We start from the raw sequence: 16,999 nt of genomic DNA on the forward strand, positions 1-16,999 counted from the left end.
GATTAACCAGATTAGTTACACCAGATGCGCTTGATTGCACTGAAATGTTTCCTTTTCCCTAGAGCAAACATGTTTTGATTGTGCCTAAGGGACTGCAAGTGGATGGGTAGCTGGCAAAAAATCCCCAGTAATTAAGCAAGAGTTTAGAAGCATAATCAGGGGATTATTGTCCAACTTCTGGAACCACAGTTATTCAGAGACACACAACATGTAATTTGGGACAACTTCGTTTTTCCTTCAGCCTTCAGAAATAAGGCTGATTCTAGTTGCAGAAAACCTGGAAAAATGCATTTAAAAAGATACTGGCAATGTAACACCAGTGAGCTTCTACAACTGGTGTCCAGAGAAGAGGTAAAGTGAGAGAAGTTTATGTGTAAATGGTTAACAATACAGATTTTTATGCTGCACTGTGTTCTCTTCTGTCCTGTGTCCACACAAAAAAACCTGTACACCCATACACGTTCACACTGAAGTTGTGATCAGATGTAGCAAGAAGAGGGTCAGGCACTGATCTCTTTCCTGTGGTGACCAGTGACAGGACCCAAGGGAATGGCCTAAAGTTGTGTCAGGGAGGTTTAGGTTGGATATTAGAAAAAGGTTCTTCACCCAGAGAGTGGTTGGGCACTGGAACAGGCTCCGCAAGGAAAAGGTCACAGCACCAAGTCTGACAGAGTTCAAGAAGCGTTTGGACAATACTCTCAGGCACATGGGTGTGACTCTTGGGGATAGTCCTGTGCAAGGCTAAGAGTTGGACTTGATGACCCATGTGGGTCCCTTCCAATTTGGCATATTCTGTGATTCTGTGAATAAATCTGTTTGCTCTGAGGAGAATGCTATTTATCACAGCTAGTCACATACAAGTTTCTACTGGGTTTCATCTCCCAATCACCTTTACTGCCCCCTTCCTCCTCAAACTTGTGCTCTTTTCATACCTTTTGTGAGCAGTTGGCTTGTTTTGGCTATACTTACCATCATGTGGTTTTGACAACACCCAGCTGCTCTGGAAAAGCAACTAAAACCTGCTTTTGTCATCAAATGAGTAAGAAGGTGGTGAAAAACGAAATGAAGCAATTGAAAGGAAAACCTTATTTCTGGGGAAAAATAATCTCCCAAAGGATACTTTCAATGTGTAACCCTTGAAATGCTCCATTTTATACATGCCCTAGTAGCCTGTTTGTAAGAACAGATTTTAATTGTTCCTTTATTTCACTGAGCCTGAGGGTTTGCTTGCTTTCTGTCTCACCTCTTACTGATGTTAATATGAGGTACTTTTGAGCTAATGGATATTTGACCAATGCCATAAATTAACATTTGACTTGAGTGTCACGTTTCTGGAAATTAATCTTTTTGTCCCCTTCTGTTTTTTTCGTCTTTCTCTTACCTCAAAATTATTTTGTCTTTTCTACTACAGTAATGTAACATTTCTATTCCCTACTGTGACCTGCAACTGGTCATCAAAATTCATACAAGATCAGGAAGTGGCAGGGAACCATATGGTTAATTAAGGTGGGCTCTTGTGCCAATAAGGCAAAATCATGGTGTAGATTAATCTCTGTGTAGAGTGTGAAACTTCACAGCAATGTAAGGTGCTTTAATTGAGTGAGCTTCCAGCTTCTAAAGTGACTGCCACGACCTCTCTCTAAGCTGCACTGGTGTTTCTGCCTTGGTTAGGTCTGGTAGATGACCACATGCCGCTCCTCTCTCTCTCTAGCTTTTGTGTGCACACATGAATCCTCCGTTCCTTCAAACTCACCGCTGGGAGGAGAGTGAATAAAAGCAAAAGAGCTGGCTGCAAAACATAGGCTCTGCACACTCTTGTAGTTCCTTCCTGGTGGTGAAATAATTCTCTTTTTCTTGGGAACTTGATGCATGCTGCCGAGGTCAGTGGCCGTCATAGTGGAAGAAGCGTTGCTGTCTAGGGGTCATCCCGTGAGGTAAAAATGTTCCGCTTTCAAAAGCGAATCGTGCAGTTTGTCATGGGAAACCAGGACCATGTCATTTTTGGTTTTTTTTGCCTGTGCAGTTTCGTTATTGCTCATAGCTCTATCTCTGCCCATAACCCTTAGACCCTCACCAAAGTGTTTCACACCTGTGCTGAGAGATGCAGGTGACACGGGCAGAACTGTCTTCTCCATCCTGGTGGGAGAGCAGGCTGCTGGGTACAGCTTTTCCCATTGTGGCTCAGAGGAAACAAACACGTGGGGAATGAATAGGATGAGCAGCCTGGTCCATGTTGGTGAAGTTTATGTAGCACAAACTGCACAATGAAGGAGAAATATAGGGGAAGCTGCGAGTCCTGCACTGTATCTGTGACACTGTATCTGGGGAGGGGGAGGGAAGAGCATTCGTAGCGGGAGGGGTGGCGGGAAGCTAGAAGTGTTCAAATATGTATAATATTTTATATAAACATAATAAGCTTAGTTCCCCTTCATAATCTTCAGGAATGGTACTTTAACACCATTAAGCAAAGAATTGTTTTAGGATTAAATAAATGTATTGTACATAAGGCCATACGTAATCTTCTAAAAATGTCGCCAGACAGAAGCGATGTGTATTACTATATGAAAAAAGTCCTTAATGCACTGTTATCTTCTAAATATTTAGTAGTAAATTAATGCTATTTAATTTTTTTAAAAATTTGTCTTGTGTAGACACTAAAAAGTATTACACAAAATCTGGACAGAACATGTCCTTTTTAACAGCAATTTAAAGAACTTTTTATATATGTAAGGTAGTAACTTTTCAAATTGTTCTAGTTGTATATTCCCATGTTTACTATTTGTGGAAGTGTGCCTGTCTCTATTCAGTTTTTTTTCTAATAATTTCATGCACACATCTTTCATTTTTGTAGTTTCCATTGGAAATTATTGTGTATGCACCTCATGCTGCCACAAAACTTTGCCACTCTAGATCTGTGGTGGCCACATTCAGCAGTGCCCATGCCAGTGGGCTAGCAAAACCACAAAGCAAAATACTTGTTTCTCATTCTAGAGTTGAGAGTTTACTGCTTTTAAGTTGTCCTGATGTCACTCTTGAAATGACTGTTAAAACTAAGCTATGAGTTCATTGCATTTATTTTATATTCTTGGTTGTAATGAAATGGAATTGACTTTGCTTCAGTGTGAATTTTTTTAATAAAATAATATACATTTGTAATAATAATAAAAAGTTCAAATCAAATAAGTGTGCAGAAAAGTTTTTGTAAACATCAGCTTTGGGCTACCAAGAGAGAAAATACAGCCCACGAAATTGCAGTTGTAATTACATTCAGAATGTTGATGATATCATACACCACACAAAGCTTGCAAAACCTCAGAGTTGAAATTACAGCTTTTAAAATGTCCATGAGGATATTCAAGGGTATGTGTCTATCAAAATAGAATGAAAGCTTATGGAAAGCAGAATCAATGGAGTGGTTCTCTTATGTTTTGTTCTGTGCTTACAAAATTCTGGCATGCTGTGCTGATGCCCACTGTTGAGATTCATTATTACTTGCATGACAGTGCTTTAGATGTATCTTCTGAAAAAAAGCTGATCTACTGCATTCTGAAGATAAATGCCCTCATGCCTTTTCCTCCTGCTGAACCCTGGAGCATTTCAAGATGTCAGGTGACAACATGGAAAGCACGAACTAGAGCATGTTGGTGGGTTTTCAAAGTGGGGTTTTGTGTGCTTTGCTAATCTGTGTTTCTGTTCCATCTAACCATTGTTTCACAGATGGATAGCTAATTCCTTCCAAAAATCACACTTGTCTTCTCCATAATAGTTGCCTGGGTACTTGCACTACCAATCGTGTTAAAAGGCTTTAGTTTCTGATGTGCTTTTTGCATAAGGGTGAGAGTAGGAGTGGCCTTTTGCCAAAAAACTTAGTCTTCATTTCTTACACCTCAAGATTGAGCTGTTGCTTCAGCCTCAGTGCAATTGAGCATTCCCAGCTCTATAACCCTCATAGTTTCTGTTTCTGCTGTCCTGTTTTTTTTTTGTTAAGAGATTGTGCTTAGTCAACAGCTTTGACTTGGATGTTCTTAAAACCTCTTATGTTGGCTCTGTCTCAATCTTCGTTCTTCTATAGCATATCTCTCTCTCTGTTTTTTTCTACCTTGTCAAGCAATTTACAGTCTAATCCAACTTGATCATACTGATCTGAATTACAGTGTAGTCCCTTTTTCTGTCCTTGACAGCTAAACAGCTTAGATTTCACAGCCATTGAGAAAGTTGCAGAGTAGGTTGTTTATATTAGTCTCTTGCTTTGACTTGTTGCTTTCTGCTTTGTGTTACTGCCCTGGCTCTGCCATCTCTGTTGCATTAGTTGTGAAGCTTCTCTCTTCACTTGCACATCACTGCCAAAGCCTGCTGTTATGCCATCCCTCTTACTCAAATCAAGAAGTTGTATAAGTTATCTCCTGCTCTGACTGTGCCACCAAGTCACATCCCCTGTTCTAGATTTCTAAATAAGCATAAATTTCTGGAAAATTCCTTCTTAGGTGTCTTCTACATCCCTCCTTAAAACCCTTGGCTTCAATGTCTACAGAAGTTTAGTATTTTGAACTACTGGTGCACAATGAGTCGTCCCTGTTGTGTTAAAGAAAACTGTCCCAGTGTTTCATTATGCCCTCCAGTCTGTCTGCACCCATCTCTCACCTCCCTGTATGCCCCTCACAAGCTCCCTGTGACAAGAACAGTCATTTTGTTCTGATACAGTAGCTTCATGACTGGGGCTTGCAGCACTCTGTAATATGAATAATAATCACTTTATTATCGTGGGGTCTTACTGCTGGACAGTACACAGTAGTAGTGTTCTCACTTCCCATGTGCTGTTTCTGTAAAACATCATATTGGTGCCAAGTATCAATTTCTTCTGGCTAATCACAGAACTTGAGCTAGCATTGTTCCAATAGCCAGCAAAGGTTAATGATGGTTTACCTGTAATGTTTTTTTAACAGGTAGGTCTTGCTTTTTTTACCCAGAGAGCTTCATGTCCATGTTTATGATCACAGAAAAAAACCCAGAAGCTTTGGTTTATTTTGGTGGTTTTACAGTAATGCAGAAAAATAATGTTGCATAACTACTACAATGATTTTTTCATTTGCAAGAAATATTTATTAGAGCAACAGTTGTTTGAGGTAGATTAAAACCACCAACCAAGTTTATGAAAGGTGTGTACAGTCATAGCTGAGCTGCTGAAATTGCTGGGGGAGTACTACACTTATGTAACAGGTATCCAAGTTAATCTAGAGTAGGTGTTTAAAAATTGCTATTGTTATTATTATAAGTCTGAAAGTAATACCAACCTACCTATAATTTTTATATAATGTGCTTGCCTTGGAATACTTCTGTAGGATCGTTTTTTTCCAGCTTTGTGTATTGACGAACTGGTAAGTGTATTTTAAGGACTGTAACAGGCCATTTCTGTGCTTATTTTGTTTTGTGTTCTTCGAAGCATCTTGAACAGTACACACAATGTGAGGGTATGTAACTTTTGCGTGGACACTGCATGCGTTGAACGAAATATTCAGCCATACATTGCTTTGGCTAAAATGTCTTTTGATGATATTCAGTAAGAAGTTGTGTGAAACGTCCGACTGGTATTTCAAGTCATTATAGAAAGGTTACCTATGCCTCAGTCCATTGCCAGAATGGAGTTTTGCTTTGCTTACACTAGCAGTAAAGGTTATAAATAAAGTAGTAAAGGAGGATCTGTATTTTTTTAAAATATGACTTTTTAAAATAAGGAATTTTAAAAAATCAAGTATTTGCTACTGATTCTTGGATATGGTATTGTAGCCAGCAATAATGTATTTTATGTGATTTCCATCCCAGAAGACTAATCATGTCATTAAGTAATAAAAAAACAATATGTGAAGCACTGAAGAAAGGACTTCTTCATAGCTATCAGCAGCAAAGTTTTAATTATGGATCAGGTCCTGCCAAATGATGTATGGTTCAGATGTCTTTTCCATGGCCTGCATTTGAGCCTACAGTGTTAAGATTCTTCCCTATATCCACAAATAGGAATTGCTCGCAATGTTAGGGGGAAAAAATAGGAAAGAAAGTTTGCAGCATTTGATTTTGTAATAAAGTTTTAATGCTATCAAGTTTAGGTGTCTGAAGTTCTCCAAATCATAATGAACTTTTAAATATTTTTAAATATATGTTTTTAACATTTGCATTGTTAAAAATGTTTTCTACCCTTATCTGGGCAACACAGCACAGTTCTGCTCTGGAAAGATAACCTCTAACTCTGCATGCTTGACCTGGTCAGGGACACGGTTGTCAATTCGGAGTCTTGCAATTTACACAAGTGGGCACTGAACTTTAACCTGTAAGTTCAGGTCACACAGGTTTATGGAAAAGCAATCAGCTTTTAAAGAAAACATACTTCCTTAGCTGAAAGGTGAGCCAGAGAAGTGCAAAATTAAAGGCTTAAAGTCTTACTGCAGAAGGCTCCTGTGGTCCCCCAGTTTGATAGACAGTGCTATGAGATGATTGTAAATTGTCAGATCATATAATTATTGCTAGGCTGTGCAGTTCTAAAACATCTGTTGTTGGTCATGCCATTTTCTAATATGATGTAGAATCAGTAGTTTGCAAAAGTATAATTAAGATTTTCTGTTTTCAAGTTATTGTATCACTTGTTCTTGCAGTAGTACAGAAGAAAGAAGGACAGTTTCCAATAGTTTGATTTTGGTGGTAAAGCTCAGAACATTAACTTGCTAACAAAGAAGAACCAAAGGAGATCAGGCTTCTCCCTTGCTGATATCCTCCTTTCGCTGCAGCAGAGGAGATTCAAGGAGGCAGATCAAACTGTGGCATTTTATAGTAACTGCAGTTCTTGGGAAACATTTGCTTTTGAAAAGAAATATTTGTAAATATAGCATCACAACTGCAGAAAGTATACCTAACAAAGTTGATGGGAGCAAGTCACCTTTACAAAATTCCCTGCACATAGTGAGCAGACTGACTTGCTCATGTTGAGAAGTTTATAGACTTTGGTTTTACCCACCCATAAATGCATGAAAATCTTCATAGTTTGTGGTTTCAAAGTACTCCCCCTGGTAATAATGGAACTTTTCTTTAAGCATCTAAAAGTTTTCTTGTAGCTTGCAAGCATAAAAATAAATCCCTGCTCATTTAAGAAACAGTGGGAACATCTAATAACATGCCCTGGTGGGTATGTCCCAGTGGGAATTACCAAGAGTTGCTTCTGCATCTTGCTGCTGCTGGATGAAAGCTGGAAGTCCCCTGTGACTTTGAGGCAGTCAGTTCTAGGAAGCAGGAATGGAGCAGCTTCTCTTATCATCCAGACTGATATTAGAGCTGTTTGAATGTATTCGAGTCATCTGAGATTGTGACATGTATCATATTTGAGCAGTGGCTGTACGCTTTCAAATCCCAAGAACTCAATCTCCCACGATAACATTTACATATATTGTCTGTGGAAAAATGCTCAACTGTGACTTGTTAATGTAAATCTTATGAAATACTTGTCAGTGGATCGTGTGTGCTGGAGGACATAAGAAATGACCTGCCAGCTAGATCAGAGCCAGGCATGTTCCTTTCCACCTAACGTGCCAAACTCATATATCAGTTGTAGTGTGTCATGCTTTTATTAATACACAGTGGTTGTGCTATTCCAAGGCTGCCTTATCACTGCAGCTTCTCGTGCATCAGAGATGTGGTAATCCGTTTGTATTCCACCTACCTCCTTCGGGCTGTTTCGTGCCTGGCTGTGGGGAGACCAGCATTTCACTGGTCTGGGACTGTGCGTAGTCTGCACATTACCTTGAAAATGAAATCAAAGGAGCATCATAGCAGTATTCAGTCTTGTCCTTGTGTGGGCTGAGATTCCAGTGCACGTGACATGGCATACTTATGGAGGGGACACAGGAAGAGAGTTGCAATTATCCCTGCTTTTGTGGGAGAGCAGGGATGGTTTCTGAATATGCTACATGTGAATGTCAAAACAGAACACACTTTTGCTTTGATGAATTCAGTTTTGCCAGAGAGGTGAATTCCAAGAGTATGCTCATTTAAATTATTAGGGTATGTCCTAAGTTTGTTTAGGCCAGCATGGACAATAAAACTGTTGACATTGATAGTAACTGTCACTTCTTAAATTAAAAAAAAAACCAACAAAAACAAAACAAAAAAACTTAAGCAAGTTTTTTATGCCTTGCTCCTCTCACGCACAAATCCAAATGTGGATCTAAGGAATAATTTGTTTCCCAAAAATGCCCTGAGAAAACAGGATACCCCGTGTAGCCAGAATAGCTATGCATCCTAAATATAACAGTGCTGAGTATTCATAGAGCAGGGTTCAGGTTTACACCATGTACCACAGCTTAGGATGTTCAGGGCCAGATGTCCCCCTGTAACATGATTGCTTCCTTCAGCTGGGTGCCAGACCAGCTCCCAGCCCTGCATCTGCTGGCAGGGAACGCAGTTACCTGACCCAGACCCACCTCTTCCTGGCCAGAACTGTCCCTCCTGCAAGAGAAGGTGGTTTGTGTCGTGGACAGATTTCTCAGCCCCTACACAGACCGTGGCATCTGTCTGATGTGGAGGTTTGCTACTGTGGCTGGGTGTGAGCTATTGAGTTGATCCTCTGAGAGGCTCTGGAAGCAGTGGGGTGGGCACAGAGATCCCCTCGGATACAAGGAGTGGTGGATGCAACATGCCATCATGGAGCAGATCCAACACGGAGCCCACGTGTGGAGATGGGAAGAAAGATTACCCAGCCCTCAGGAGCCTCCACCTTACGCAAGCTGTCCGCACACATTGCAGCAGTGGGCGTCTTGGGAAGGTGCCGGCAGCGCCTGGGGCAAGCTGGGAGAGGGTAGTGCTGCTGGTGTGCCACCCTGCCATCTGGCACAGAGAGGGTCTGGCTGTGGGATCGGCTCTCCCGGACACTTTGTGAACACCGTGGTGCTTCGGAAAAGCTCTCTAGACCTCCTGGAGCCCCCTGGCAAATCCCACCCTTGCAAACTGGGGCATGAGCCACTGAAGCGTGAAAGAGACTGGAGCCAGCAGCGAGGTGCCAGCCAGCACGGTGATGGGCATGTTGTGCACTGCCTCTCCCCCCACGCACGCCACTCCCCAGGGCCTCCAGGTGGGAGAGGCAGAGGGGGAAGGTGCCATGTGAGGACCAGCTCACTCCTGACTGTGGAAGGGTGACGCACTGAATTGCCCAGCTCTGTGGTTATGTGCCTCCCTGGAGTGGGCCTGCAGTACCCATCTTCCAACATGTTTCAGGCCCTGAAGTTTCTTGGAGAGTCTGACAAGTCTACCCTACCCTGTGGGTGAGGGTAGAACTTCTTTAAGTTTTTAGAGATGTGTTCTCCTACTTCTCTGCAGTGCCCCAGACACAGACCTCGTTCTGCTGTGCTTACATGCTGTCCCACAGGAAGGTCTCACAGTAACTGGCAGTTCACTGGATTTGGATGGATTTTCAGGAGGTCTGATCCCCTCCAATCTTTTTTTCCCTGCCCTGTTCTCACCTGCTAGGGCTGCTGTAAGTTTTAGCTAAAATGCCCCTTTTTGTATCATGGCTCAGCTTTGCCCAGTCCTACACAAACCCTCTCTTCTCCAGCCACCTGGCAGCCTGCACCCGAAGAGACCATTTTGTGGCTAACGTTAGATGCATTAAAAAAAAGGTGTATTTAGAGAGCCCCTGGGTGGTTTGTTTCACTTTACTTTTACTGCTGCAAAGGATATTCTGCTGCCAATGCTGTCTAGGTCCTGGCTGTCCTGGAGAGTTGTCTGACAGCTCTGATGTTTGTCAGGATATGTAATATGACAGCATGTATTTGAGAGCACAATCCCTGTTGGGATTATAGTCTTCAAATTTTCTTACATATTAAACCATCGTGTGCCTTGTGAGAGACTACTGAGGAGGCTGCAAAGAATAGTCCTACATGGGAGAGTTCAGCAGTATGGCAGGCATCATCTAGGCCATCTACTTGGAGAACGAGTCTTGCTGAGTAAATGCTTCTCGTTGACCTGCAAACCAAAAAGAAAGGTCTGATGGAATCTCAAATTCCTTGGCCATGGCAGGCAAAAGGAAGTCTGAAAATGCCATGCTCATATAGGGCTCCTGACAGCCTATCTGGACTAGGCAAGAAGTGGTTCATGCAAGCCCTCTGCCAGCAGGAATCTGCTGCCTCCTTAAATCATCTGCTGGGCAGGCAGCCTTGTCCTGTTGAGGGAGGGGAGGCAGCAGAGGAACTGAAGCAGGAAGGGGGTCACTGGCATCATGTTGCAGTGCTGCAAGATGAGTTGCTGCCTTAGATGGCAAGGAGGGGACTGACTGCCCCTTGTGCTCTGCAGAGAGGGACACTTAGCACCCCACTGGCATTATCATTTTGGCCTCCTCCCTCTGCAGCCTGACCTACTGCCCCCGAAAGTCCCAAGTAGCAGCTACTTTGGAGGAAGGCTTCCAGCTAAAAACTACACTGACTCAAATGACTTTCCCACTTGGTAAGAACAGGGTGAGAGCTGGACCCTGTTCTGGGAAAAACTCTTGAAAATGTGTATTTTTGCTTCCCTTTGCAGATTCTGGCAGGGAATGAGCATGGGGTCATTTGGGGAGGATCTGAACAAACCCTGACAGAATCCATTAGAGGGACTGACATCCTAGAAGGGGGAGAAAGGTGGAGGAGGCTGCCAGGCCTCGGGGGTATTCTTTTATATTTCATTTATGATCTGTTGATTTGGATCTGGCTGGGGTTTGAGCCCATGAGTCACGTTCACATGGGCAGGTGGGAGTGGCTTCATTATTTTCTTTTGAATCACAGTTCTCTGTCACCAGAACATGCTTTAACAGCCACGTGCACGTATGCGTGCGTGTGTCTGTGTGTGCATGCAAGGCCCAGCCAGCCTGGAGGGAACAGGCTTGGCTGACTTTGTCTCAGCTTGGTGGACTTGGCAGTGGTAGGTTCACAGTTGGGCTTACTGATCTTAAAGCTCTCTTTCAATCTAAATGATGCTAAGATTTTGTGATATGTGAACTAGGATGTTATGAACTGTGATCAAGTGCCATTCTGCAAGAGTTTCTCACAGCTTCTGTTTCATACACAAGGCTCTCTGGTGAGGGGTCAGGACCTCCTTTTTGACTCCTCCACTGGACTTTTGGAACACCGGCATGCTTATCCTACTTGCTTTGTAAGTGGGTACCATGAGCCTGCAACAGTCACTGCTGTTGGACCTCGGTGATGGTGTGGTCATCACAGACCTATAGAGAATGGCTGGGGTTGGAAAGGACTTTAAAGATCATCTAGTTCCAATCCCCCTGTCATGGGCAGGGATACCTTGCACTAGACCAGGTTGCTTAGGGCCGAATCTAATCTAGCTTTGAACACTTCTAGGGATGGGGCAGCCACAGCTTTTCTGGACAAGCTTGCTTGAGTTCATGAAATGTTTAGACAACACATGGTGTAAGTCTTGGAGTGTCTTGTGCAGGGACAGGAGTTGAACTCAATGATCCTGATGGGTTCCTTCCAACTCAGCATATTCTATAATGCTATGACTGTTGGCTCATGTCCTGCTTTTCATCCTTCTCTGCAGGGCTGTTTTCAATGAGTTGCTCTCCCAGTCTGTACTCGTATCTGGGGTGGGGTAGACCGAACCCAGGTGTAGCACTTTGCACATGGACTTGAGGAACTTCACAAGGTTCTCATGAGTCCACTTCTTAAGCTTGCCCAGGTCCCTCTGGATGGCATCCCGTCCTTCTGCTGTGTCAATTACACTGTTCAGCTTCGTGTCATCTGCAAATCTGCTGAAGGTGCACTCGACCTCATTGTCTATGATGAAGATATTGAAGAGCACTGGTCCCAAGACAGAGCCCTGAGGCACAGTACTCTTCGCCATGGTTCCCACCCACTGTCCAGAGACACACAGACTAACATTTTCTTGCCTGTTGTATAATAAAGTGCAAAGAGAGTTTGGAGTCAGAAGATGGGATTATCATCTCACGCTGCTGTTTAGGGGAGCACAACTCCAAGGCAACAACCTCAGTTGAGGGCACACCAGGCCAAGAGAGATGTTTGTGGTGTGGCTCACAGCAGCACTATGACAATGTTCACCAGAAGCTGCTTTGTGGAGCTGTATATCACAAAGTGCAACCCCTGTCCCCTGGCTCAGGAGGATTGTTGAAAGCTCCAGAAGCAACCTGAGCCTGGAAGCAGCGGGCCTGAAATCTCTCCGAGTCATGGCTAGCCCAAAGGTGTAGGACCCTCACATGGAGACAAGGTGTACAGCTGCCTACGGCTGGGCTGCAGCAAGTTCAGGCATCAGGACAGTAGAGTTGTCACTGTCTCAAACCCCAAAACCCCAGCTTTGTAGGAGAGCCCAGCAGGCACCACTGCAGGGGTAATGGCTTTCTTGGCTTGAAGGAGGTGGTGCAGCCCCCAGGGGAACATGTATGGAAGATGAGCGGTCTGGGGTAGCACACACCCTGCGTGGGCAGAGCTGGCCCCATGAGGGCTGTGCCATAGCTCCCACCATGCTTGTAAAGGAGAGCAGACCTTCAGCTGCACTGACAGTGTGCCAGCCTGAACACTGTGTTTGTGTGGACAGGACAGAGGCAGCCAGGCTGGTGGCTGCTGTGCTCAGCACTCCCCTCACACGCCAGCTGGCTCCTGGCAATGCCAATGGGAGGGCAAAAATCCACTGGTCTGCTGGGTCCACTGAGAGATGCTGAACTCCTCTGAGCTTTTCCATGTGCACCTGCAAAGGGAAAGCTGCAGTGAGAAACACCTCAGGCTGTGAGCGCCCAGGCACTGCACATCCCAGGTGCCAGAGTATGAATAATGTACGGGATATGTACGACGCCCTTTGGCAGCTGATGAGAGTATGTGGTGCAGGCTGGAGGAGGGGGAAGAGCCATGAATCTCTGCTGCCCAGCCCAGCAGCCTGCAGAGCTGGGACTGCTCTGTTGAGCTGAAAGGCCGCAGAGCCAGCACCATACCACCAGTACCAGCCATAACCCCTGATAAACCTGGGAAAGCCGGGGCTTGCAGCCCTGCCAGGAGAGGGGTGGCTCTTTAGGAAGATGGTGCTGTTCATCAGTTAAGGTTTGTTTTGTGGGTTTTTCCGTCCTAAGACAGCTACATACAAATGCGAAATTCACATTTCTCTACAGGAGTTTGGCTAAATACTCTCACATAATCCACAAAAAAGTTTCAGCACAGGTCTGAGCCAACTCCTTTCCTAAAGCCTTTCAGAATAGACTTGTCACTGGTTTCACTGGGAGGCTTCAGAGCAAAACTGTTGCACCCTGCCTTTGGTTTTGCAAACAGCTTCTTGAGGCTTGAAAATGAAATGCCTGTCCCTAGCTGTTGCCATTTTCTGCTTGGCAAGTCTCTCTGCCAGCAGCCTCCATGGTGTTATGATGGGGTTTGTAAATGTGGTTTGTGTTGGCCTGTGTACAGGGCCCCAAATATGAAGTCTGTGGTGCAATATATGTTTGATCCTTGGTGTTGGCATGGTGTGTTTGATAATGGACCTCTTTTTCCTTAAATATAGGAATAGGGAAGGGGCAGGAGAGCTGAGAGGAGATCTTTCTGCTGTTCAGATGGGACCGAGGAGCTCAGTAGCCAAGTGTGGCTGGCCAGGACCTCTGTGGCTGGCTGGTGAGGACCTCTGCCAGGGGTTGCCTGCCATCTACTGGCAAATCCCACAGGATGGATGGAGCCCAGGAGGGAGCTGGAAAAGGAAAGCTGTTGTGGTTAGGTTGTATCACTCTGGCCAGAGACAGCACTGTTTTTCTGATAGGACTGAAGGCTGCATTACTGTCCAACATATTTCCATAACACCATTACTCTGGCCAAGTTGCAGAGATACGTGGCCCTCAAAGTCAAGCCCTGAAACTCCTCATTTGCCATTGCCTAGCATTCAGGTACATTCTGATGCTGACATCTTGCCTCTGCATCCAGCTTTGCCCTCCTCCAACAGGGCCCACAGTGACCACCATCCCAGGATCAGCCTGTTCTCTGTAGTTTTGAAGCCCTGAGCTGTGCCAGGTTCAGGGTTATGGCACTTTCTTGCCAAAGCAGGCATCATCAGTGCTTTTCCTCTGGGGCTGCAGGAGGATGACATGAGGATGACGCCACCATGGAGCATTGGCTGTGGGGTCAACTAAGGGAAGCAGCCCCAGCGATGAGCTCCTCACCTGCCTGTCACATCGCCGGAGCTGAGGCTGACCTCTCACAGGCTGGAAAGGAGCGGCCAAACTTCCCAGCTGGGTCGAGCAGAGCGGCAAGGTCTGTCTGGGCAACGGGGTGGCAGGCAGCTGGGCACTTTGGTGGCGTGATGGGGCAGATGTCAGTGAGCTGGCTGGGAGTTTTGTGCCTGTGAATAGCAATGCCTGAATCTATTTACATACCAGAATGCTCTTGTAGTCTGGGGCCCGGGGAACCAGGCAAAGAGGATCTGTACATGTTCCTGGTGCAGAAAGAACAAAGCTGTGATTTACAGCAAATGCCTCCCTCCCCCTATCTCTGCTGTGGAGATAATCAGTGTTTTGCCCGAGTCTTGCTGTTTGCACAGGGAACCTGTTTTCCAGATTACTTGACACGTATTTTGGCTTCTTCTGAGTTGTCAGATAATGCTGGAGACTGTTAAAGTGCGGAGCAGAGGCACTCCAAGAGCCCAGCCTGCTGGGTCAAGCACCATTAGCTCCACCAGCAGACACAGCAGATTGGTTCACATGCCACAGGGCTGTTGTTGCTGAGCTGGGCTGCTCCATGCTCTCCACCATCTTCTCTCCTCAGCTACCCTGCTCACCCACTCTGCTGCAGAGGCTCATCACTGAATCCCACCAGCAGTGAGGACACCAGGCAGCCCCAGGCAGCACGTGCTCGGTTCAGCAGGAGAGCAAGAACCCTCCCATGGGGTTCAACTGCTGTTTGTACTGATGGCTCAGTCTGTCTTCTCTCCGCCCTTCTCCCCTTCTTCTTTCTCTTCTTCTGTGAAAAGACAGACTGGAATAAACTGCTCTGCATTGCCCATCATGGCCTGAGCAGGTTGGAATAGTGCTAGACTCTGGTTGTGAGCAGTGGTAGCTGTGTGAGACAGATATTTTGGATAATTTTTCCGGAAGTCTGTGGCATTGCAGCACATCCATCCATGCATAGCCAGGCAATATGTCTGCTCAGACAGTTTTGTACATTTTGCACCATCTCTGAATTAAAGCTATGTGTGGGCAGTTCATAAATGAAGCTGGGAGCAGTTCTGGTACCAGGAGATAGGCATCCTCGGGTATCAACTCTAGTTCCTGTGACAGTTATTTCTTTTAGCCCTGAGAGTTACAGGAGCCAGTGTGCCTGCAATGCTTTTTACCACATCTTAACTTTGATTTTTTTATCCACAAATTATCCCAGGCTGTTTGACTCTCTTGTCTCACTCAGGTGTGCTAGCTATACCTTTTTTGTAATAAACTTTTAATCACTTGCAAAAACAATTGCATCCCTAACCTGGGAAGGAGATTATTACTTGTTACATGAAATCCCATCTGGCAGCAGCAAACCCCACTGCAATCACTTCATAACAGCACCTGGAGGCAGACACGTAGCCCTAATGTAAGGCAGGTATTTGTAAATGGGATGGGTACCATGACTATAAAAGGAAGTTTAATGAAATGGCCTGTGCTATCTATGTATGTGACACTTGCTGTAAAGCTGTAAAAACTGTCCATCTTTCTCTCCAAGCTACTTTATGGCTCTGTTTCTGTATTCCCCATGATATGGACCTGTTGAAATAGTTCTAAATATCAGGGTATTGCACAACTTGAGATAACACTGCCAGTCTTGCTCAATGGCAGAGGGATAATAATGGCAAGCTCTCAAAAAATACCTGCAGAGAGAGATCCTGGTTTCATTAGCTTGTTTGTTTTAAGCTGAACTGCCATACTTGCATTTGTTGGTGCCAAATTCTTTTGCTCCCTTTGCCATATAACAGAATGCTGGCTTGGTTACCTTAAAATGTAGCCTGAAACAATTCCTGTGCTGCATCAACTGCTGGAAAACATGCAGCTGAGGAGAAGAGAATTTAGGTGTTTTCAGGAGATACTTTGGCAGTGAGAAGGGAAGGTGCTGCTCAGGAGATTGCCACCTCACATGCAGCTCTCCAATGAAACTCAGTGCAGGGGTGAAAGGAGCAACAACACTTCTTTGCTTTGCTTGCAGAGCTGCAGCCTTGTACTCTGCTTTTCCCGAGCCCCCCCTCCACCTAGCTATCCTTAGTGTTAAAAACCATGCCCTACTAATTGCTGTCATTAAAAATAGAGGGTTTTCTATGCTCTGTCAATAGAGAGGGTGTCAGCCCCTGAGCCCTTCGGCAGCAGTGCAAGGGCTCCCATCGACGTTTGTGGGTGCTGGCACCCGGCCCAGGACAGCCATCACTGCCAAGAGCCGCACTGCCACCCGCTCTTCAAGTGAGAACCCGATACCAGGGCAAAACCCAGGACAGCTGCAGCAGTCACACACCAGTGCACCATTTGGAGACTTACAGAGAGGCACAAAAATGAGCTGTGCCTTAATATAACTTATTACAACCAGCTAACCCATGCTTTCCAGAAGAAAATTGCATCTTCCACAATATATTCTAAAGCTGTTGCTGCACTGAGGCGTACTAAAGGCACCATAAAATCTTAAAAATGCATCAGACAAAATGAAATGCTTTTCTTATAGTGTCACTGTAATCCCGACTAGGGCTATAATGCACGAATGTGTGAGATACATGGTTCCTTAAACAGGGTCTGTTTATGCAAGCATTTCCTTGCCATGCCTGCTGGGAATACAGCCTCGACAGGGAAACGACATTTGCGAACAAATGAGCAGAGAGACACCAGCAAGTTCTCATCTCTGAGGGAAATTAGCATTTTAATATTCTGTGCAGGGCTTTGCTAGGCGGCCAGGGCTCGTAGGTGCTGTGTAATAATGACACCAATAATTAATAATAAATCTGATGCTGAAATACCACTGAGTTGGGGCTGTCTGCATGC

The sequence above is a fragment of the Manacus vitellinus genome, unplaced genomic scaffold, assembly GCF_001715985.3.
Source record: "Manacus vitellinus isolate BGI_N305 unplaced genomic scaffold, ASM171598v3 scaffold_4_pilon, whole genome shotgun sequence".
Taxonomy (NCBI): domain Eukaryota; kingdom Metazoa; phylum Chordata; class Aves; order Passeriformes; family Pipridae; genus Manacus; species Manacus vitellinus.